Source organism: Mustela lutreola, chromosome 3 (assembly GCF_030435805.1).
Source record: "Mustela lutreola isolate mMusLut2 chromosome 3, mMusLut2.pri, whole genome shotgun sequence".
Taxonomy (NCBI): Eukaryota; Metazoa; Chordata; class Mammalia; order Carnivora; family Mustelidae; genus Mustela; species Mustela lutreola.
Genome location: NC_081292.1, coordinates 3967747 through 3993081, shown reverse-complemented (window position 1 = coordinate 3993081; position 25335 = coordinate 3967747).

The window sequence follows — 25335 nt, the reverse complement described above, 5'->3', positions numbered from 1 at the left end:
CCACTGAGCCACCCAGGCGCCCCGTAATTTTCTTTTAAAAAAATGTAAGTCGGTTGGATTTGGGGTTCTGACCCTTGAAAATAAATGTGTGACAAACGTATCAAGAGCTTAGTAGCTAAATGTGTCCCTGTTGTTTAGTTGAAAGGCTCTGGGTCCTCTGGGCTCTCCCACCCCTCTTAGCTCCCCGTGCTCACCCAAAGCTGAAACGCATTTTTTTCCCCCCCGCTGGTCCCAAAGTGCCTCAGGACTCTGACAGGACTTCCCCATTCAGCTAAGCCTCTCTGCCCAGGTCTCCCCTCAGCTCGCTTCCCCGCTGTGTCTCCCACCTCTAGGGGACGCCCGGGCAGGGAGTCCAGGGAATGAATGAGCAAAGTGACGGCTGAAGGAAGGAGCACAGAGCAGAGGGCTTGGGTACGGAGACCGATGACCTAAATCACATACAAGCTCTACCACTTACAAGCTTAGTTTTCCTTGGGAAAAAATAAGTCATTTTCTGAGACTCGGTATCCCCACCTGCAACGGGAAAACATTCCCGCACAGCAGAGTTCTTTGATTGGTTGATGGATTTGATTTCGGAGTGGAGGGGCAGTGTCCGTCCCCAAGCCTACGTTCTTCATCCGTGTTCTCTAAGCAGGTATCACCTTGAGCCCTTTCCTAAGACTCCAATAGCTTACCTTGACCGGGAGAATAACAGACCCATGTATTTTCTCCCTCCTCCGAGACTGGGATGTGAGGATGCTCTTGTTGACTGAGACGCGCCGGCCGCACGTTGCGGATGATGATGCTAACCACAGCGAACGGTTATCACGCACATACTGTATTCTGGACGTTGTGCTAATAGCTTTACTCCGCGATCTCACCATGACTCTTAGCCAGGCATTCGTCTGGCCGTATGAACGATGAGATGGGGAGCTGAGGCTTGGAGCCGCACGTCATGTCCCGCGGTCAGCTGGAGGGAGGGCAGGGTGTTTGAGTCGGGCACGGTCTGCAGAGACGTGCTGAGCAAAGAGGCAAGCGGTCAGTGGGAGGTTGGACTAAGGAACCAAAAGGCGCTTTGGAGCTCCCTGCGTCTGTAGACAGCACTGCCAACCGGCTCCCACCTACAATCAGTTCCCCCACAGCCTTGCTTCCTCTTGGCTACACACTATTGTTGGAAGAAGGGGGTGGGGCGTCCCCTGTAGGCTCTAGACCTGGAAGTCCTGAATGTGAACCAGCTGTGCCTCTAACTAACCAACTGCGTGACCCGGGATGGGTGAAGAACCGCTCTTTGCCTCAGTTTCCCCCTAATAAAAGGGACAATAGGAAGAGTGTCTCCTCACAGGGTATCTGGGAGCATTCATGAGTCAACAGAACCAAAGTCCTTGGAGCAGCGTCTGGCCCAGAGCGAGCATTCGGTAAAGGCTCGCTATTTAGGACTCGGAGAAAGGGGAAGAAAGCAAGTGGGAATTAGCAGTTGTGAATCCTACAACCCTTTGAGAAAAGAACATCAAAGGAATCTCAGGGCCAGCTCACAGAGCACAGTACCCATTTGAATCCTTGGATTTCTTTTATGGTGTTCATCTATTCATACATTCATTTAAAACAACAACAACAACAACAAAAGCCTGTAGGAGCACGGTTCAGGCGCCGGCACCTCCCTCTGCCCACCTGAGACACGCGCAGTGACAAGCCTGCTGATCGGAGATGGAGAAGTTCCTTCAGCAGAATCCCTGGCGGTAAGAGCGTGCAGCACTGTGTGTGATCAGGAGAAATCCAAGCCTCCTGGGAGGGGAGGGGGGGACAGCCAAGGAGTCTCCGAAGATCCCTGGAAATTGCCTTCTAAGAAGGGGGCGCGCTGCTGAGACACGGCCCCTTTGTTTGCAGAGCACAGGAGGGTGGGCGCGGCAAGTATGGGAGACATGCTCCTCTCTGCCTAATGCAAGGGGCGCCTTCGGTGATGGGACCTGCAGAGAAAGAACGGTGTGGAAGCTGCTCCTGCGGCGGCAGGTGGGGGAGAACAGGGGAAAAGCACGCGCAGCTCAGCAGTCCCAGAAGAGGCACCGGTGCTAGAAGGAAACGCTCCTTCCATGGGGCCCCGACCGCAGGCTGCGAGCAGCGGCTAAAACTTCTAAGGTGACGTCTGCCATCCAAGAGAGACTGGTCTTTACACCCTCCCGCGTTCAAAGGTGGGAGTTCGTGCAGGGAGGGGACGCTGGTCTCGACGACGGAATGGCCAGCTTGTGTTCCCCTGGTTTACAAGGAGAAAAGGGGGCTCATGATCTTAAGTTGCGTGCTGTGGGGGAGGGGGTGTAGCCTGAAAGCCCTCTTCTATCCTATGAAATCTTCACCTTTTGGGGCAGGTGGATTATTTGAATTTAACGGGATACGCACCTAGTTCCGTATCCCGGTCAGTAATGCGACACCAGGACTGTGCACGTGGACAGAAAATAACCGACAATAGCACATGTCATGGGCCGAATCGTGTCCCCCTAAAATCCATGTGTTGAAGCCCTAACCCCCAAGCCCTCCAAAGGTGACTGTATTTGGAAAGAGGTGAGGCGAGTGGAGGGGGCCCTGACCCAATCTAACCCGTGTCCTAAGAGGAGGTGATCGGGACACAGTGAGGAGAGGCCGTGTTGAGGACACCGGGAGAAGTCAGCATCTCTAACTCAAGGAGAGTGGTCTCGGAGGAAGTCAGCTCTGCTGATACCTTGGTCTTGGACTCCTAGCTCCCAGAATTATGAGAAAATTAATTTCTGTTGTGTAAGCAACCCACTCTTTGGTATTTTGTTCTGGCAGCACGAACAAACAGACGTGGAGAAGCGACATCTGGAGGACCTCTCTTTTACAGAAGGGGAGCCCACGCCTTGGTGAGATTAAAGTGACTGGCCCCAACGTAAATGATGGAAGATTTTAACCAAGTGAGTCTGACTGCACAGCTCCTGTGTTAGTTCTGCCCTTCTGCACTGTGTCTTAATGCAAAATTCCATGCTCAACACTAGGAGATAACAACAGGGAATCCCAAGCAAATTATTCTCTCAGCAAGCCTCTTATTCCCTGCTTAAATACCTCCACGGCCGGTGAGCTCACTCCCTTTCAAATGAGCCATTGCCATTTCTGAGCATCTGAGTTTGGAAAAATAAGTCTTCTTCACGTGGAAACCAAGTGTTGTTTTAGAATATTCATTCGGTTCTTTACAGTCTTGTCATTGGAGCAGCGTGGGAGAGGTCATTCTTTGCATCCTCAGAATGTCCTTCAAGTTCTGTTAGAGGACAGGCGCCTCCATAGTGCACTTTCTCAAGACAGAGCAACTAGGGGCACCTGGGTGGCTCAGTTGGTTGGGCATCTGCCTTCAGCTGAGGTCATGATCCCGAAGACTCAGGATGGAATCCTGCATCCGGATCCCTGCTCAGTGGAGAGTCTGCTTCTCCCTCTGCCCCTCACCCCACTCGTGCTCGCTCGCTCTCTCTCTCAAATAAATGAATAAGATCTTTAAAAAAAAGAAACAATATCATGAAAACCATCTTTATATGAAAATAATTCTAATTTCCTTCCTTATTACACTAAAATTAGGTTAACAGAGTTGCCTGGTCCAATTAGTAAAACCATCCTTTAAAAATGGACAAGCATGATTTGGAATGACTATAACTTGGCGTCTTCACCAGTTCATAGGCACAGGAAATTATCCTCCAACAGTTTGCCTTCTTCCTGAGCCAAAGACACACGGGGAGTGGCCCAAGCATGGACTCGGGCTGCCAATGCACAAAGCAGCGAAGTGGAAACCACCATCTGCTAAATGGAAATGAGCATACCTGAGAGGAACCCAGAGACGGCATCTTGTCTCCAAGCAAAGCTGCGAGGAAGGAAGAGTCCAGTGGGAAGCTCCGTCCCTACTGTACGCCCCAGCACGCCGTGCGGACGGGGAAGCTTGCGACGGGGAGCTGGAGCTCCTGGGGACGCTGGCTCCGGCCGGCCTGCGAGAGCAGTGGGGAGGGACATGTGGTACCCTCCCCGTCTCACCCTTTCCCTGGCTGCCGTCCCCTCCACCCCAAGGTTCCAGTCATCCTAAATCATTGTCAAGGTCACATCGAGATCCCTGCCAAGTTGGAGCCCAAACAGGGACCAGTGGCCACAGGGTTTCCGTAAAAGTCACTGAAGGATTTTGAGAGGCTGCAGGAAAAAGACCAGAAGGTGCGGCCCTGGCCGTCAGGATACACCGAGAATGGCTGACAGCGCGGGGCAGGAAGGAGAGGGCTGCCTGAGGTCTGGGCAGCTGTTTGGGGAGATGGCATTCATCGCGGCTGTTTGATGCCAAGACCCGTGGAAAATGTGCGTTTGTAAATACTTTTAAGAGGTATATAGCTTTCGACTTTCAAAGGCGTGCAGATATGCAAAGACAACTATACAGGGCTGCATTGAAGAGCCTCAGAGAACTGGCTTTAATTAAATTACCCCATTAAGGGCTTCTTAATGGTTTCTTCTAATGAGCCTGAACATTCACTATTAAGTACATTAAAACATTTTTCTCTCATAAGAGCAATAAAAAGGATAAACTACCTCAACAAGCTTAAAATAAATTAACACAACTTCTCTGAAAACAAACAAAGTCATGAAAACTAAAAGAAACATCCCCACACACTAAAATCCGACAAGGGTTTCTCAATGGGCCTACAGCACTCTTGAGGGGAGAAGTGTACTTCTTCCCAGGTAGGCCCTCTCAGTGTCGTACGGCGATTCGTTCTTTTCCAACCGACTTAGCTTTGTGCAACTCCAAGCTAAATCTTAGTGTGATATTGGGGCATCTCACAAATCTGGAAGTAGGCAAACACAGGATACTAGCCAGCATCGCTTTGAAAAGGAATACTGGGCAGGACTTACCCTTCCACGTAGAAACTAGAATAAACCAGAAATAGTTTAAATAGTGTGGGATGCCGTCTGACGGCCGCTTGGTGCCAATGAGTCAGGAGCAAAAAATGTGCACGAGGCCCTAATATGCAGGATGGCTTTGAACAGGGGTCAGCCTTTTATTTCCGTCAAGGGTCTGATAATAAATGTTTAGACTGTGTGGGGGGGGGAGGCACCCCATCGCAGGCTCGACGAGCGACCTCTGCTGCTTTAGCGTGAAAGCCGCGATGGACGAGAGAAGTTGAGGTCTGTGTTCGGATACGCCCGTACTTGACAAAAACAGGCAGCGTGCTTAGTTGACCCGTGGCCGATGTTTGTCAACTCTGATCTTTACAATCGTTGTCCAGAATCTAGAATTCAAAACGTACATGTATAAATCATGCTGGAACTTAGAACCGTTCAGACGTCTCATGCAGACCTCTGTAGTAGACCGGGGAGAAAAAAAGTCACACTTCTTCACAGCTCTCCCATCAAGGCTGAAGGCTGTGTTCCCACCTTCTGGCTTGCTTTGGTCAGTCCAATGCTGTAATGTCATGTTATCTGGAGCCTGGGCCCCCGGAGGAGATGCAAGTGTCCTCCCAAACTTGGGGACAGTAATGGGCCTGGTTTCCTTGGCGAGAGGATGGGACTCTATGTGGAGGAGAACTCTGAGGCCTTAGCTGAGTTTCTGGATGCCGAAGAGATTCACAAGCCCCAGCCAAGATCAGCTAAGCCTGGCTAGATAAGCAGAACCGCCCGCCTGAGCAGGGGGAGTTACTGAACAATGGACTCATAAAGTCAACAGAAGACGTCCTGTTAATCCACTGCATTGGGGGATGATGTGTACATAGCAAATGTTCATGAAAACCATTCTGCACCTAATGAATCAATGAACACTGTGTCAAAAACTAATGATGTATGATACATTGGCTAATAGAATTTAAATTTTAAAAAATAAGGAAAGAAAATGTACACACACCCAAAAAAGCCATTCTGGCCTTTAAACATGTGAAACAAACTTATTTTATGATGTGGACTTTCCAGAGGGAAAAACAATTAGTAAATCAACTATATTTTCATTTATCCATTTGTTGTTAAGACCTCTTGGCTCAGCTACGTTCTTCTGTTTTGGTTTCAGAATGGATCGCATGAATATATTTAATATTAGCTTCTTCTTATTAAATACTATGGGAGAGGGGCATCTGGGTGGCTCAGTGGGTTAAGCCTCTGCCTTTGGCTCAGGTCACGATCTCAGGGTCCTGGGATCAAGCCCCTCATTGGGTTCTCTGCTCTGTGGGGCGCCTGCTTCCCCTTCTCTCTCTGCCTGCCTCTCTGCCTACTTGAGATCTGTGTCTGCCAAATAAATAAATAAAATCTTTAAACACTATGGGAATGCAGGCTTACATTTGAAATATCTATTCTGCTAGAACCTATCATCAAGGCATAATCATTTTTGTTTATGACCTTATTGGCACCAGGAGGCTAGTAATACTGCCTGAATTGTCTCAGGCTAACGAGAGAAGAATAAAAGAGATTGACATGTAAATGATGTGTTTGTGTCTGGACAAGTTAAAGAAAATGATAGTATAGCGAGCTGTACCATATCAAGTTTTTCAGTCGTTCGGAATGAGATGTGAGGGGAAGTTCAGTGTCCGTATAGCAATGAGAAGTAAGGACACGCAAACCATCAGACGGGGTCCAGTCGCGGCCACCGTCCTCCACGCTACAATCAGACACTTCGTTTCTGCCAAATACCGTCCTGCATCATGTTCGTGTTGTCATTTTGAGTTTTATTGTTTTCTTGTGGTTTTGTTGTGTCTCCATTATGATTCTTCTCTGTTTCCGCTGCTGTGGCAGGGAGTTTGGTCATCCTCTCAAGGTCAGGGCAGAGCCCTCGCCTGACTGACTCGCCGCTGATGCAGGTCCCCAGGTGAACCCAGGATTAACGGTCAGCCTGGAAGTCCCCTCCCTTCTCTGCGTTCCAGTCAACATCTGAAATGAGGTTTTTCACTTGAACTAGGTTCTCAGACTTCAGTGAACATGTTAAAAGTGGATAGTTAGGAGCCTCATCTCTAGAAAAATCTCATTAAGACTGGAGAGTCGGACAAGGACCAATACAAACCAAAAAAAAAAGACAAGAAAAATGGACAGAATATAAGGTAGAACTTGGCAATCCAACAAGAAGCATTGACTATTTTAATAGCAGACTTCCAGTGATGTACAGAACAGCTAGACAGAAGATCAATGAGAGAAGAGAAGGCTCGAGGCAATAGACCAGAGCCAGACCTACTGGCATCTGTCGAGCATTCCCTCCACCCGCAGCAGAGAGCACCATCCTCTCCAGGGCCTGCTGTCCAAGACAGGCCCTATTCAGACCACAAAGCAAAGCTGAATAAATTTAGAAGAAGTGAAATCGTGCAAAGTAGGTGTTCTGGCCACAACAGTATGTAGTTAGAAATCAGTTACGGAAGGAAATTTGGGAAATTTCACAAACATGTGGAAATTAAACAATACAAGCCCAAGTGACCAATGTGTCCAAAAAGATCCCGAGGGAAATTAGGAAATACCTGGAGACAAATGAAAAGAAAAACAACAACGTACCAAAGCTTATAGGACTCAACTGAAGAGTGCTTGGGGGGAATTTATTCCCGTCACTGCTGTCTTTACGAGGAGAGATCTCAAGCACAAGCTAACTTCCCACCTAACAACGCAAAGAAAGAGAAGACTAAGCCCGAACCCAGAAGAAGGGAGGAGACAAGATTAGAGCAGAAATAAAGGAAATGCAGAATACAAAAATGACAGAAAACCAAGGCCTGGCTCTTTGAAAAGATCAACGACATTGACCGGCTTTCATGTACATCCAGGAAAATCCGGGAGACTCAAATAACTGGAATCAGGAGAGAAGTGGGGGTGTCGCCGTGGGCTTGAGAGAAATAAGGGTGATCAGGAAATACTATGAAAGGTTTCTGCTAACACGTGGACCATCCCACATGAGAAGGACAAATTTCCAAAAAGACGTTCTAAGTTCTCAATGGACACGTTTCTACAACTGACTCCAGCAGACAGAAATCAGAACAGGCCCAGAACAAGAGACTATATCAGGCATCAGAAACTCCCAACCGAGAGAAGCCAGGACAAGACCGCTTTCTTGGTGAATGCTACCAATCATTTCAGAGGGAAAACCAACTCTTCCTAAACTCTTACCAAAAAATTGAAGAAAGAACACTCCCCATGTCGTTCTATGAAGCCAGTTTTGTCTGAATACGAAAATCAAACGACATGACGAGAAAACAATAGACAATATCTTTTATGAATATAATTGCAAAATCCTAGCAAACTGTCCAACTGAGTCCACCAACATATAAAAATGATTACAGAGCATGACCAAATAGGATTTATCTCCCAAATACAAGATTCAACATACAAAATACCATATTAATAGAACAAAGGACAAAAACCGTGTGATCACCTCAACAGATACAAGAAAAGCATCACACAAAACCCAGCACTCTTTCATGATGAAAATATTCAATGAACCACAAATATAGGAGTGCTTTTTCTTTCTTTTTCTTTTTTTAAAGATTTTTTATTCATGTATTTGACAGAGAGAGACACAGCGAGAGAGGGAACACGAGCAGGGGGAGTGGGAGAGTTCAGAGAAGCAGGCTTCCTGCCGAGCAGGGAGCCTGATGTGGGGCCGATCCCAGTGGGATCATGACCCAAGCCAAAGGCAGACACTCAGCACGACTGAGCCACCCCGATGCCCCAGGATTGCTTTTTCAACCTGAGAATTAATATATGTGTACTGAGGTTATAGGATACCTGATCAGTATTTAACTATTGCATTTCTATATACTAGTAAGAAAACATCAAAACTTATAACTTAAAACCATGAGGGTATGAAGTAGCACTCTGGGGTCTTACACTTTCAGGCAGATGGAGAATATGTGCTTTACCCTATCCTTCTGCCTAGGACACCTGAAGATCTTGGACCTTATATGTTAGCAAGATTCTAAGTAGTAGAGGCAAGAAAACAGAACACCCAGAAAACTCAGAAACCAAGAATTCAAGGGGTGGTAAGTTCCCTGGGTTTTCTTTTTGCCTCAGTTGTCCCAGACTTGGAGCCAAAAAAAAAAAAAGGCAAGTCAAACACACCAATGGCTATAGCCAAAATGGGCCCAGTGAAAGCCTTTTCTCTCTAGCTGAAGGGACAGCAGAGAAGCAGCCCAGCCAAAAACCTCTAAACAATAACCACTTGGCTCTGTGCAAATGCCATAGGAAAAAACACTGGGGCCCCACCCACGCCCACACCAACTTATAGGGCTGGATCTCTTCTGTCCCTTGGAGGCACTAATGATCTGCCCTCCTTCTCGTGGTGGCTCAGAGAAGGCCAAGTAGGGAGGCACAGCCTTCCTGCCTGCAACAAGGCACAGGCTTCTCTTCTGTGGTCAGTGGAAACCGTTGATGCCAGAGCTCCCAACGCCACCCTGCAAGAAGTCTGAGACCCCAACCTGAGTGTCATCAGAGAGGCTGAGGTACACGTGTACCTCCACTGGGCAGTGAAGCAGGAGGTGAGAACGTAAATGGTGTGATCATTGTAGAAGACGGTCTGGAGGTTTCTTTAAAAGATCCACATTCACCTGCCTTAGGATCCAGCCATCATACTCACAGGTCACTGCCCCAAGTAAATGGAGGCTTATGTCCACACCAAGACTCGTACACAGATGCCCTAACCACCTTGTTTGTAGTAGACCAACACTGAGAAACAGTCCAAATGTCCACCCACAGACGAACGGATAGACTCACTTCGGTAGGTCCATACAGTGTAATACCACTTAGAACAAAGAGAAATAGGCCGTCGGGACGTCGGACAATGTGCAGGAATCTCAGAGTAGTTCTACTGAATGAAGAAAGCCCAAGGAAAGAAGCGCATGCTGTGGGAGTCCATTCTCAAAACGCGCTACTCTCTAATGACAGAGCAGTTTGGTGGTTGCCTGGGAACCTGAGCCAATGAGGCGGAATGTAAGGAGAGCTCACTTGGGGACACGCAAGGAAGCTTTGGGGTGTGATGGATTTGTTCATCATCTTATTGACTACAACAGAATGGTCTGGAACGCCGATAAATGAAACTGGATGTCCTCATGAGTAAAAACGAGGAAAAAAAAAAAAGATAAATTTCTCCTTTATCTGAGTTTGAGGAAAAACTATAGAGGGGCAAATTTGGGGCAAAATATGAAACTGTGATATTTTGTCACTCAACACACTTGAAAAGCTTCGCACTCCGAAGGTAGCCCACTTCAGCAAATGGCGGTCTTGTTCGCGTGGGTCGGCCGGCGGAAGCCTCAGTGCAGATGTTTCACTGCAGAATCGTGGGGTGAACGCTGGAGCCAACAGAGGAGAAGTTCCCTGAATCCAGGAAAAGCAATTAATACCTTTGCTTGCAATAAACCGGAATGCATAATGGATCATGACTTTACAGTTATTTTAATAAATGGTCCAATAATTTGAAGTTAAAATAAATAATTCATCTTCCTTGCTCCCTCAGCCCTACAGCTTAGAAAGTATATAATGAGCTGAAACCATGGGGCTATCTTCAGTGGCTCCTTTTACTGAATTCCAGTCTTAAAGGCGTGACTGGAATGGTTCCTAATTAGCAGTCGTCCGCTGTGTGCTCGTATTTGCCGAATAAAAGGGTAAGAGTAGATTTATGTACCGCAAAGGCCCAGGGGTGAGTGGGGAAGCTCTCCGTCCCTGCCACCAATTCCCTTCGCTCTACCTCATGGGGACCTACTTGGATCACTCATTTTGGAAACCTTGCCATGTTGCTAGATACATCACTCATGCCTTTCTAACTAGGACATCTCCCTTTCCAGGAACTTAGCCTAAATGCATCCAAAAGTGGGACAAAAACATCGCGAGCTGTGTTCTTTCAATCCCATGAAGCATTATCAAAGCGCCTCTTCACCCTGGGCGCAGAGGTCTCCATCCTCGGGATCATTCCCTCTTGAACATCAACGACTCGTTTATTCAACCCTTCCTGAAACTGAATCCATGAAAGAAAAACATATTCCAAACACTATTGTGTTTTTAGAAATTCCTCCTTAACTATCCGAAATATGGAGGAGGGCCAAACAAATTGTATTGTGTTAACAAAATACGTTGGCCAGTCCTATCCCGCTCATTCTACACGTATTTGTTGACTCCCTGCTACATGCTGGTTATGTTTGCAGCACTGGTGATATAGCCATGGCAGAGGCGGCCAACATGGCTGTCCTTCCAGAGGACGTTCTAGAGGGGCAGAGCTGACCTGTAATACTCACAGTGAGTAAGTGTTAACGTGTAGGAGAAAATCCTCAGGTTTACGAGGTGAGCAAAGTAGGAGATGGGGTCAGGGAGTGCCGGGGAAGGGCCAGCTGTAATCAAATAGAGAAGGAACACCCACACGGAGGAAAAGGTGAACTTGAGCATGGGTTTGAAGCAGGTGAGGAGGGGAGCCACGCAGAGGGAAGGGAACAGCAGTGTCCAGAAGAAGCAGCCGCAGGTCAGCCATGTTGAACGGCCTTCATGGAGGCCCACGAGGTCGAGGAGGACACCAGCGTCCAGGTGAATGGAGCCAGATCACCAAGGGTCTTGGCTATAAGGACTTCGGTCATGCTCTGAATGAAAGGAGGAATCGGTAAAACGTTTTGAGCAGGGATGACATAATCCAACTTAGGTATTTCTATGGTGTTTTCATGTTTTTTTAATTGTGGTAAAATACACATAGCATAAACTTTGCCTTGGTAACCACTTGTCTGTGTGCAGTATGGTGACGTGGTGAAGTACATTCATGCGGTTGTACAACTCATCTCCAGAAGGCATTTCATCCTGCAGAACTAAAACTCTGTAACTATGAAACAACTCCCCATGTTCCCCTCCCCCAGCCCCTGGCAACCCCATTCCACTTTCTGCCTCTACCAGTTTGACTACAGCAGGTGCCTCGCTCTCGTGGAATCATTCAGTCTTTGCGTTTTCCCCGACTGGCTTATTCTATGAGCATAATGTCCTCAAGGTTTGTCCTTATTGTAGTATGCGTCGGAATATGATCCCTTTTTAAGACTGAGATATTTTCCATCGTATGGATAAACCATATTTTGTTTATTCATCTATAAATGGACACTTAGGTTGGTTCTACCTTTCAGCTGTTGTGAATAATGCTGCTGTGGACACGGGTGTGTAAGTGTCTCTTCAAGACTCTGCTTTCAAGGTTGCTTGGGTCAGCTGAGCGTCTGACTTTTGATTTAAGCTCAGGTCATGATCTCAGAGTTGTGGAATCAAGCCCTGCATCGGGCTCAGCCCCGGGCATAGAGCCTGCTTAAGATTCTCTCTCCTTCTCTCCCCTCTCCTCCTTGTCTTGCCCTGCTCCTCTCACCAATCTTTAAAAAAAAAAAACAAAACAAAACAAAAAAAAAAAAAACGCTGCTTTCAATTCTTTTGGGTATAGATCCAGAAATGGAATTGCTGTATATGATTATGCTTTTTGTTTTTTTGGTTTTTTGGGATTTTTTTGTTGTTGTTTTTTGAGGAACTGCCCTACTTTCTTCCATAGTGTCTACCTGAGCTCTAAAAGGACACTCTTTTTTTTTTTTTAAGATTTTATTTATTTATTTGACAGACAGAGAGAGGAATCACAAGTAGGCAGAGAGGCAGGCAGAGAGAGGCGGGAACAGGCTCTCCCCTGAGCAGAGAGCCAGATGCAGGATTCAATCCCAGGACCCTGAGATCATGACCTGAGCTGAAGACAGAGGCTTAACCCACTGAGCCACTCAGGTGCCCTGAAAGGGCACTCTCGCTGCAGTGTTTAGGGATACACTATAGGCAGGCGAGAATGATAGCAGGAAGTCACAGAGGAGGTTGCCTTAGATATGTTTCCCTACTGGACTTCAAGATGGAAACTTGCATGAAGAAAGTATACCAGGGATTACGTTTGAGGGGAGGGATGCACAGGGAGGGGAGAAAGTAGGGTTTGGCAGAAGGAGCATTTGAACAGAGGGGCAGGAGCACACAAAGCTCATCTGATCCGTGTCACTGGGAAGCAGGGATGCCCCTTGAGTGTTACCCAACCACAGCATGAGACGGCTATGGCTTCCTGCCCAACAGTGGCTGATCACGGGATGCATGCTGACTCCACAGTGAAGATGTGACTGGGAGTGAGCAGTTCTCACTCATGGAGGACACTTCCCAGAGAGGGATCCCTGAGAGCCTTTAGCCACCAACTCTTCCAGCAGCTGGAAATGTAGGTTCAATTCCAAGGGGTCAGAGGTCTTGGCTACACACCCAGAGCAGCCCCCACAGAGGCTACTGCAGTAACCCATGCAACCGGTAATGGTGCTTGGCCAACGGTCTTAGCAGTCAAGGAGCTGACACATTGGATATTTTTGGTGTGGGATTAAAAACTTCACCCTGAACGGTGCCAAGACTGTTGACCTAGCCACTAGAAAGATCATGTTGCCATTAACTGAGATGGGGAAGACAATTAATTGTAGGAACAGAATTTGGGGTGCTGCTCAGGAGTTTAATTTTGGATATGTTAAATAGGGGGTGCCTAGTAAACACTCAAGGACAAATGTCAGGCAAGTGGTTGAATATACCAGGGTGGGTTTCTGCAGGAAGATCCATTTGGGATGTAAGTGTAGGGCTGTTAAAAGGTAGATGTTATTAGATGCTGTCAAATTGGAAAAGGTCATGGAGGAAACATGGAGACGGAAGAGAAGAGGTCTGAGCACTGAATCATGGGGAGGTCCAACTCTTGGGTGGGGGAGACCCAGCAAATAAGATGGAGAAGGGGCGGTCAATGACAAAAGAAGTGAGAACGTTTAGTGTGTTGCCTAGTCCTCTGATTGCTACCACCAGCCTTTGCCATTCTTTATCTTCTCCAGATGTTATGTGCCCTGGAAGGCTGTTATCTACTTGATGCATCTCATGGGCTTCCTTGCCCTCTGGCTTCCCTTTAGACTTAGCCAGTGGGAGTCACTGTCAGGACATCAGAGGGTGCTGGGAGAGATGAAGAGGTACTCATTCCTCCCATGCCATCCTTCCTCAAAGCAGTTCTGGGGGCTACTGCATCCCTCTATGAGCGAGCGCTGTGTCTATCTCCCCGTGGCCCCAACTCTCAACCAGGTGCTGTTAACAACATTTCCACCTTCTGCCCTGTGGGGTGTAGGCCTGCTGACAGCTTCCTGGAATGATTATTCTCCAGGTGAATCTATATCCCTTTACCCTGTCACATGTCTCCAAAAAGTCCATTCATTAAAATGTTTCTTTAAAAATCCCTGATGAGCATTTCATCAGCATCTGCCAAGACCCTGACTAATGTATGTGTTGTCCTGGAATAAAGTGATGTCACCTCCATCAAGTGTTTCCCATCATTTCACTAAACTCTGGACTGCAAACATGGCCACAAGATCTCACAGTCCAAACAAGTGCTGATGTTCTCAAAAGCAAAGTCTTTAGCAGGTGGTGACAACGGGGTGGTTGGAGTGTAAGAGAAAAGAAAAGGGGAAGAACTTGGAAAAGCAAGAGTACACAACTATTTTAGGGAGTTCTGCTGTAAACAGGCACAGAAAATGGAGCAGAGCAGGGAAGCAAAAGTGAAACCAATGCAAGGTTTTTAAGATGGGAGAAGTCACTGCATGCTTCCGGGTGCATGAAAATGACTTGGTACAGGGAGAAATTGACACTGCAAAAAGGAGTGGAAAGTTACTGCTGCCATGTCCTTGAGGAGGAGAGAGCAGGTACCTCCCTGTGCGGGGGGAAAGGGGCTGGCTCCCAAATGTTTCTTAAGGAGTTTATCTACAGTACTGGTAGAGAAGGCAGGAAGTGCAGGTACAGACGCTGACAGGTGGGGACGTGTGGGAGCAGAAACGTGTGGAGTTTCTTTTCTTATCACTTCTATTTTTTGAACAAGAAGCAAGGCCATCACCTGAGAGTGAAGATGGGGTAGAGGGAGTGTTGGAGGTCTGAAGAGAGAAGCACGGCATGCCATTGTCCCAAGTTGGGGAGACAGGACCAGGGAAGGGGGGACCATCATGGTATTGCACAAAGGATCACACCACAGAGACTCAGTCACAAATTTAAGTAAGACCATGGTGTTCTGGGTTCCTCCTGCTGTATTTATGCAAGGACAGAGTAGGGAAGAACTCTTTTACAGGTTTGGGTCTTTTACAAGAGAGTACTACAGAAAAAGAAAGGGCAAGAAAGCTGGGGGTTACATAGAAAGAGAGTTCTTGTAATGATTTTTCAGGAACCAGCATGTTAAGGAGGAGTGTAAATAACAGTGCCATGGTGTGCAGTTAGGTACTAGAAGGAAAAATCTGGAAACGCAGGTTAGTGTTTGATGTCCCTACTAAGGGATGTAAAAGCATCTTCGTACACATTCCTTGTGTTCAGGAGGCTTAACATCTGATGGGAGGAATAAGTTTTGCTTGGGGTGGCGCGGGGGAAGAGTTCACAGCTAGACCGTATACTTCCAACATGCAAAGAACTCGCCAATGTCTGGTTTAAGACTTCACAAAAACTCAAGAAGTAGGTATCAACGCTCCATTTTACAGATGGGGAAACTCAAGCTTAGTAACTTGTCTTGTGTTGAAAAAGCCAACATAAGGGCACCTGGGTGGCTTGGTTGGTTAAACAGCTGCCTTTGGCTCAGGTCGTAATCCCAGTCCTGGGATGGAGCTCCGCATTGGGCTCTCTGCTCAATGGAGAGCCTTCTTCTCCCTCTCGCTCTGCCTACTTGTGCTTTCTATCCCTCTGTCAAATAAAGAAATAAAATATTGTTTTAAAAAGAAAAAGGCAGGATAACTCAAACCCAGTGTCTTAGTCAGCTCAGGCTGCCACAGGACAGGCAGCCCACACAACAGAAGTTATTGTCTCATGGTCTGGAGGCTACAAATCCAAGATCAAGCTGTTGGCAAGGCCAGCTCCTTTCTGTGGCTGCTTTTCTTGGCTTATGGATGGATGTCTTCTCCCCATGTCTTCAAATGGTTTTCCCTCTGCTGTGGACCTGTATCTAAATTTCCTCTTCTTGTAAGAATAGGGGCCATGCTAATGTTCAGGGCCTACGCTAATGTTCACACTATAACTTAATCCTCTCTTTGAAGGTCCTGTCTCCAAATGCAGTCAGCCACGCTCCAACATATTGGGGGTTAGGACCTCAAAATATGAATTTGGGGTTCACATTCAGCAGACATCAACATTACATTTGTATGAAAAGTCCATTTGTGTGTGCATGGGTGTTTGTAAGATGTGTAGGGTATTCATAAACACAGACGGCGATGTTTGGAGAGTATACAAAAAATTAATAGCATTTGCCTTTGGGTTGGAGAATTATTTTGGAGATAAGCTATAAAGAGGAACTTTTGCTCCAAGTCTTCATTCTTGATTTCTTACAATGAAAATATATTAGTTTGTGTTGAAAATAATGGAATGTCTTGAAACAATAAAGGAAGGAGGAATATACAGCAAAGGTCACTTTGCCCTTCGGTATGTAAACAAGGTTATACAGACTTGAAGGTGGTGAAGTTTCAGATCAAAACCAATGGCAATCATTGATTACAACTAAGTGATGGGTGGTGTGAGGATCCCTTTCTCAGGACTTAGTGGGTCCAGAATGAGGGTCTGGCTGAGATGAAGCTCAAGGACTTTTCCATTTATAAATATCTACATTCCACATTCTCCAAAGGCTGGGTTCAGAACAGCAGGCAGGAAAGAACCTTGAGCCACAAGAAATGGGAGTTGTAATCCTCATGTCGGTATCTACATCATCATGTAAACTTGGGAAATTCACTTTCCCTCTAAGGGTCTTGGTTTCACCATGAGTGGAGTAAGAGATGTGAACTAGAGCAATAGTTCTTTGCTTGGCTCTGGACAATCCTGACCAGGAGGAACTTCCCAGGCAACTTAAAGTGCCAGAGACCTGGGGTCTCTCTCTCTCCTGCCCAAAATGGGCAAGTCCATAATTGTCCATTTAAAAAAATCAACTTCTAAACAAGTTTTTACTTAGAGGAGAGAGTTCTTTGGCTAAAGGAAGTTTCCCACAAAGGACGTGATTTGAGCATTGTTGGTAACCGGGCAGTTTAGAAGCCTAGAACACTAAGGGACGGGCAGAAACATCTGCCTGATATGTTCAAGCATTTATGTGTATGGAGTATACAGCATGCATGAAGACATAAACTGGACAAGTTCTAGCTACCCAGAGCACAGAGGATAATGTGGGCCATAGTAAAGCCTTGACTCTTAGTGTGCCATATGTATTTGGAGACTGTGTTATTATGTACATACTCATTCATTATTGTATCTTGACAAGTTATTCCTTTTATCATCATCAAGCATCCCTTTTCACATTACTTGATAAAAGCATAGATACATTCATTTTTTATACTATTTCCCATCATTTTAATTTCAACTTCTTTGTCTTATTTATATGTGCTGCCTTTGTTGTAGATGTGACTTTTGTAAGCAGCATAGATGCATTTTTTAAAATTTTGCTTTATCAAATCTAATATACTTTGTCTTTTAATACATAAGCATAATGTGTTTATTTTTATTATAATTACCAATAACATTTGATTATTTTTACCAGTATGCTTTTTCTTTCCCTGCTTTCTCTGGGGTTAATAGAGATTTCCTTTGCTCTCACAGATTATTCATTCCATTTGTTTTCCATTAGTGGTTACTGTTAACATTTTTAGATATATACATTTTTCTAACTACTTATGAAGTTATTCAAAGTCACTTTTTTCACCATCTTTCTCCCCACATGAAAAGTGCTAGAACTCTGGCATGTCGTAATTACCCCACAGACCCCGCTGCCTTAATGCACCTGTTATTACCACTGTCCAGCATTTTCCTCTGTTCTATAAAAACAAATAACTAATAGTTTTACTTGTTGTTATATTTTTTGAAAGATAAGATTTAATTAGACTTACCCACGTAGTTTAATGGTTTTTCTCTTTCTTCTTCTTTTAACTTGTATCCTAGCCAAATTTATACATTCATCTCTCTTCCAGCTCAAACACATCCTTTAGGAGCTGGGTTCTTTAGTGAGAGTCAGACTGAGGTAAACCATCTTTGTACATCTGAAAACAACTTCATTTCACCTCACTTTGGAATAATAATGTAGATTGGGTTTAATATTCCAGGCTGATCTTTATTTACCCTTCACATTTTGAGGATGTTCATCTAGTGTCTAGGAGAGCCAATGAAAGTTTCTGTAGCAAGTCTCACTGTTGTTCTTTTGTGCCTAATCTTTGCTTCTCTGTCCGATGACCTGTAAGAGTTTCCCTTTATTCCTGATGTCCTCAAGACTTACCGCAGTGTTATTAGGTGTGGACTTTGTATTCTACGCAGCAGGACTAATGCCTCTCTTCACTTTGGACATGGTTTCTCTTAGAAGAAACTCCACCTCTTCTAGTTCTGGAACTAGTCTGAGGCATTTAATACGATGCCATAATCTGCCCCCCAAATCCTGTAACACCTGCTTCATGACCCGCCATTCTATACTCACGAGCCACGGTCTGGGTGAGTTTGTTGCAATCACCCTCCAGTTCTTAGTCTCTTTGATTGTGTCCATTTTAGAGTCGTCCCACCTGTTGACTTTTAATTTGATTAAATTGAATTTTTTCCCTAGAATTTCTAAAGGCTTTAGTTCCTTATCCACCTGTTCCTAATTTTCTGTTGTTTTTGTCATACAAAGCTCCATAATTTTATAGAACTTTTCCTTTTTGATTTCCTCTCATTTTACTTCCAAACAAGAACACTTTCATTTTGGGGTTTTTTTTTTTTTTAGAGTTTTGAAATTTTTGTGTAAAAGTATATTACCTATCCCAAGCAGTTTACCTCTATATGATCTCCTAGGGTTCCCATTGCAACTACATGGGATACTGTCATCTCACAGGGATGTTCTAGATCCAGTCTGTGGGTCAGGATGGTGTTCCTCCCAGTCCTTCATGTGGGCTGCCTCTCTTCATTTCTGCTCCTCTGGGAAAGCAGCATCCTCTGGCCACGGCCTTAGACCTTGATCCCAACTTCTATCTTCCTCTTTCCAACAGCAAGCCTCCCCCCTACTATGAGCCCCTTATTTCATGAATGATCCGGGAGCCCCCATGATCACTAAACCCGAGTCCCCCACATCAGTGTCCACTGCAGAGTTTGAACACATGATCGCCATGTGTGCAGTAGTTGGCCTAGCAAGTCCTTATTTACAGGAGGAAATCCCTGATTTCTGACCCATGGAGATGTTTGTTTACTTTCAGTGGGACTAAGTCTACTTATATAAGTGTACACACACACCACGCCATTGTTCCAAATTCAGAGTTGAGATGGCATGAAGTCTTAAGCCTTAGTCCTTATGCCAAAGGGTGTCCAGAGGGGAAAGGGATGATAAAGTCAGGTTTACATTGCAGCACAAGGAGGAGGAAGTGGGTCTTGTTAGAAACCTAGTGCAGGGGCGCCTGGGTGGCTCAGTGGGTTAAGCCTCTGCCTTCAGCTCAGATCATGATCTCAGGGTCCTGGGATCAAGCCCTGCATCAGGCTCCCTGCTGAGCAGAGAGCCTCTCTCTCTGCCTGCCTCTCTGCCTACTTGTGATCTCTGCCTGTCAAATAAATAAATAAAATCTTAAAAAAAAAAAAAAAAGAAAGAAAGAAAAGAAACCTAGTGCAGAAGCCCGTGGAGCAAGTATAATGGGAAAAGCAGAGGCTGCAAAGCCTCACGGGCCTGACCTTGTATCTCTGCCCCACCATCTGCTCACGGCATGATACTGGATCACTTCAGCTTCCTTTTCTCATTCTGTCAGACGGGCGTGATAGTACCATTTACCAGTAATGTTTGAGTGATAAGCTCAAATCCTATAATTATCAGCTCTGACTGTAATTTATTGAGCAGTTCCTATGCTAACTACTTCGATAATCATTTCCATCGCTGCTTACAAAAACCCTGTGAAGTTGGTTTCATGACGCTAAGGTACAGATGGGAACTCTGAGGCTTAAGAGAGTTGCAATAATTGATTTGTTCGAGGTTGAAGGGCAAGCAAGCTAGGGAATGCTTACTTGCCACTGCTAACTTGTTGCTGCTTCCATCTGGCCGGTAACCAGTGGACAGATGACAGCCTTTATCTTATTCTCCTTACTGATAAGGGCAAGTCTGAAGGGAGGGAGAAAGAAGGTGACATTGGCGCAGAGAATGGGGATAGGGCCGCAGAGGACAGGAGGGAAGCCAGGGGCAACTCGGGAACAAGAGGGGAAAGGGGACTGTAGTCCCAAGAACGAGGCTCCCCCATCTGTCTCCCGGTGGCTCCACCTGAAAGCTCGCCTTCGGTCGCATGGACAAGGGTTTCCACCTGGGGCCTGGGGACTTTGGGGAAATCATTTCACATGTGGAGCTTCCAGGTCCCCACGCATGAGGCGGGAGTAACAGTGTGTATGCTCCAGCTTGTGGGGAGGATGAGAAAGTGTGGCGTGCGGGGAAACATCTAGAGTGGGGGTCGTCAGAAGAGGGGCACGGCTGGGGGTCAGACTCAAGTCCCCTTAATCCATAAGCTCTTGCTTATCAGTCTGCTCCCCACTGAGGACGAGGTGCTCGACCCAGGCCTCCAGAGGTGGATGGGACAGGAAATGGAGAAGAGAGAAGCCTGCAGTCAGCGGCAAGGATCGGCTCTGCCTTTCGGCTGCTTTGAACCCTGAGGGACTCTCCGTGCTTTGGTAATAAAGCCAGATTGGAACCCGGCATCAAGAACTTCAGGGTGAAGTTTACTTCTTCCATTAGTTCTTTTCCTTTTCTTTTTCTTTCCCAATTCTTGTAATTAAACACAAGTCTTGAATAATGCAAACCTATAATTCATGCAAATTGATCCCTAATGAGATGGAAACAAGCCAGGTTTTAATTTGTTGAACTTGTGGGAGATAGTATAATGAGTTGGAAAGAACAGATGCAAAAATATGTCCCCTTTCGTCTAAAATGAGCCCAAACATTTTATTCCTGGGCTTAGCCTCATACGCTTTTAATGCCTTCAGTATGATTTTAAATATTTTTCTCAAGGAGGTGACTGCTCATCCCAGGCCCCTGAGCTACCTTCACGCAGACCTGGAGGGTTTCCCGCTCCCCCACATCCGGACTCTGCCCTGGCCTCACCCCCTATGACTTCTCAGCCCCCAGGAAAATGCGATCCATTAATGCTGAGGATCAACAAATGCTCTAAACGCAACCCAGGCCGAAGCCTCTGGGTTTTTCGTCATGTGTTCCTCCGTGGGGAGGAGGGTGAGGCGCCCGTGAGCTCTGTTCTGGTGTAGTGCTGAGGATGGAAGCCAAAAGAGGAAAGCATTTGAGGCAGAAGAACTGCATAAGCAAAAGTGAGGGCACATGAATATGCATGGCGTGCTTGGTGTGTAGTGATGAGACAGACCGTTCTCCTCATGTTGACTCTGCGAGGTGCCACGGAAGGAGGCTGAGCACGCCGAGGTTCTGAGTGCCCCCTCCGGTCCCCGCAGTGGCCGCAGCCTTTCCCTCCATCAGTAAACAACACGTCACTCTCTGGACAGTACAGGGAGGAAGTACAGGGGATAGGTCACCTACGTAGCCTATGCTGTAGGGTAAGTAGCGGTGCCCAAAATGCAGTCCCCGTCAGTGACTTTGCTCCTTAACGGGGACGGAGCTGAAGCCCCAGAGACAATTCCCAGGGGCGCTCATCAGACTCAGGTTACAGTTGGACCCATGGCTAAGGTTTACTACAGTGAAAGGATCCAAAGCCAAGTCAGCACAGGGGGCGGGTACACGGGGCAAAATCCTGAGGAAACCAGGCTGAAGCTTCAAGGTTCTTCTCTCAGTGGAGACGTGGAGGTGGCACCTCGTTCCACAGCAGTGCGGTGTGAACACATGTGAAGCGTCCACCAGGGAAGCTCACGGCAGGCTCTGTGCCCTCAGTTCCCCCCGGGAGCTGGGGGTATGGACACTCTGCAAGCTGTAGACGCCCAGAAGGAGAAACCTGTTCAGCATAAACCACATTGCACAGGCAGCCTGGGTTCGGGAGTCACTCTTCTCCTTTCTGGGAATGGTGCAGACCCTCCCGAAATTCACGTTCCCGCCTCCGGCCAAGGACCAACCTTGTAAGAATTCCTTTGCGGGGTAGCGGTCCCAGGCCTGCCATGCTCACAGTTCTCTATGCAGGACGGCGTGGGAGATGCCATGACCATGACTCTCAACAAGAGAGGATACAAAAGAAATAAATTATTTCTAGATTAGGACAATCCCACAAACATTTATTACAGTTTATGGGGAACCTGGTGGAGAGGGTGTTTTTGGAGAGCTCAGAAGAGACAGGGGACTGAGCAGTGCTCCCCGAGTCAGTCCTGACAGGGGAAGGTGGATGGAGAGACCGTGAAGGATGGAGCGATCAGTACGTCCAGGAGAGGGGCCTGGGGAGTAAAAAGTCTGAGCACCATAGGCGCAGTTCCCTGCCTGTGCTCCCGTCCGACCACCGTCGCCATAACCAAGACAGTGGAAGCAGAGGTTTAAAGCAACACAGCTTCGAACCTCTCACGGTGCTAGAGGGCAGTCAGAGATGAGCTTTACTGGGTTAAAAGCAAACTGTTGGTAAGGCCCCACTCCTTCTGGAGACTGCAAGGGGGGAATTCCACTGGCACCTCCACAGCTCGTCTTGTGACCCCTTCCTCATGCCACCAGGTCCTCACATTTCCATCAGCACGTGACCGCACCTGACCGTGATGTCTCACTGTGATCCTTTTGTTAGGATGCTGGGATGACATGGGGCCCGCCTGGACAGTCCAGACAGTGCCCCGTCTCAAGACCCCTACCCTCATCACCCCTGCAGCTGAGAGGGGACTTTCACATGTTCTGGGAATCAGGACCTGGACGTGTAGGGGGCCCACTCAGACCCCCACATTCTCATCAGCCCAGGCTCTTGTTCACACACACAAATATTTATTGATCTATTGCATATGGTGCATGGTCCCGGGCAAAGGGAATTTTACTGTATGTATGTAACATGCATCACACACATTCACACGGACACACATGGACACGCACACATGCTCGTTGATAAGCAGACATGGGTGTTGAGACTTCGGCAAAGATCTTCCCTGGCTAGAGTGGGAGTCTACAGGAGGCACCTAACCCAGCATAGGGGTTAAAAGTATTTCCCATCCATGGAGGGTCCCAGGGCATTTGCTGGGAGCCCCACCGCCAGAACAGAGAAGGAAGGACCTGAGCAAAGCAGCAGAGGGTTCCTCCTTGAGAAGAAAAACTGTGTTTTCTGAGGATGCCCCCTCCTCAAAAGACATGATAGATCCTTCACCATTCAGAAGCTGGAATAAAGGATTTTAGCCTGAAAACAGGAAGAGTTCCTTACCCACTGAGGTTAGTAGCCTGGGTCAAGCAAAGAGACTCTTTTAACATCAAAGAAAAATGGCCCAAGATATTCTGAGGTCAAATTGTGTAACACATTTATTTGGCCAATACCTGAGTTTATTTTTTCTTACAAGAACTTTGCCAATTCATTAACTGTTAATAGCAATCTAAAGTTGAGAAAAATTAAAATACTCTCATTTACACAAAATATCGGTGGTCAGAAATCCAATATAGCATAGCATCAATCAACAGGTTTAAGTCTGGCATTTAAAAGACAGGGCCAAAAATTAACAAGACAGGAAACAACATGTGTTGGAGAGGATGTGGAGAAAGGGGAACCCTCTTACACTGTTGGTGGGAATGCAAGTTGGTGCAGCCTCTTTGGAGAACAGTGTGGAGATTCCTCAATAAATTAAAAACAGAACTCCCCTATGACCCTGCAATTGCACTCATGGGTATTTACCCCAAAGATACAGATGTAGTGAAAAGAAGGGCCATCTGTACCCCAATGTTTATAGCAGCAATGGCCACGGTCGCCAAACTGTGGAAAGAACCAAGATGCCCTTCAACGGATGAATGGATAAGGAAGCTGTGGTCCATATACACGATGGAGTATTATGCCTCCATCAGAAAGGACGAATACCCAACTTTTGTAGCAACATGGACAGGACTGGAAGAGATTATGCTGAGTGAAATAAGTCAAGCAGAGAGAGTCAATTATCATATGGTTTCACTTATTTGTGGAGCATAACAAATAGCATGGAGGACAAGGGGTGTTAGAGAGGAGAAGGGAGTTGGGGGAAATTGGAAGGAGAGATGAACCATGAGAGACTATGGACTCTAAAAACAATCTGAGGGGTTTGAATTGGCGGGTGGGTGGGAGGTCGGGGTACCAGGTGGTGGGTAGTAGAGAGGGCACGGATTGCATGGAGCACTGGGTGTGGTGAAAAAATAATGAATACTGTTATGCCGAAAATTAAAAAAATAATAAATTAAAAAAATAATAATTAAAAAAAAATAAAAGACAGGGCCAGGGGCACCTGGGTGGCTCAGTGGGTTGGGCCTCTGCCCTTGGTTCAGGTCATGATCCCAGGGTCCTGGGATTGAGCTCTGCTCAGCTGGGAGCCTGCTTCCCCCTCTCTCTCTGCCTGCCTCTCTGCCTGCTTGTGATCTCTCTGTCAAATAAATAAATGAAATCTTAAAAAATAAATAAAGACAGGGTGAGTAGGCAATCTCCTTTGCACGTTATAAATAAAAATCCTCTTGATATATATTTAAGAAGCACTAAAGATATTTGAGGTATTCTATTAATAGTCACAGAACCCAATCTCTAGGAGCCTGCTGGAGGAGACAGGTGTGCAATCACACACAAACCCAGCCTAGAGAGACAGAAGTTGTGTAAGTGCAAAGGGCCTGAGGCCCCACGAGCAAGTGTTTCTATCTGACCCAGAGAATCACACAAAATCCAGAGTGGGCACATTTTCAGTTAAGTCTTGAAGGTAGTGATAACAATAATAATAACAAAACCACAACATCTACTCTTTGTGTTGGTATGATTTTTTTTTTTTTTTGAGAAAAAAAGATAGACCCATGAGAGACAGACAAACCAGCCCTGCTCTGTGTGTGACCAAGTTCTTGTCAACACGAGAACAGACAACGGGTATTAGACGCACACAGACTACGATTCAAAAGCTGGCTTTCCCACTAAATATCTGTGTTCATTTGAGTGATTTATTTAACTTCCGTGAGCCTTGATCGCCTCTTTTACAGAACAGAAATGTCAATAACACGGGACCTGTTATTTCTTTCTGTCCTCTCAGCTATTTACTTACTGGGTAAACGTGGGCCATTTCTTCGTTACTAGTTCCTTCAAATGCAAAATATGATTTACACTATTGATTTAAAAGAGTTGCTGTGTTAGGATAAATAACATGTGCAAAATCTACTCTGAAAATCACAGAATGCCAAACAAAAGTTAGCATGTCCAATTTAAATATCACCTCTAAGGGGATAAAGCTGTAGATATTTAGAGGGTCAAGGAATAGCAATTAGAATAGGGTAATCTTGGAGAGCTT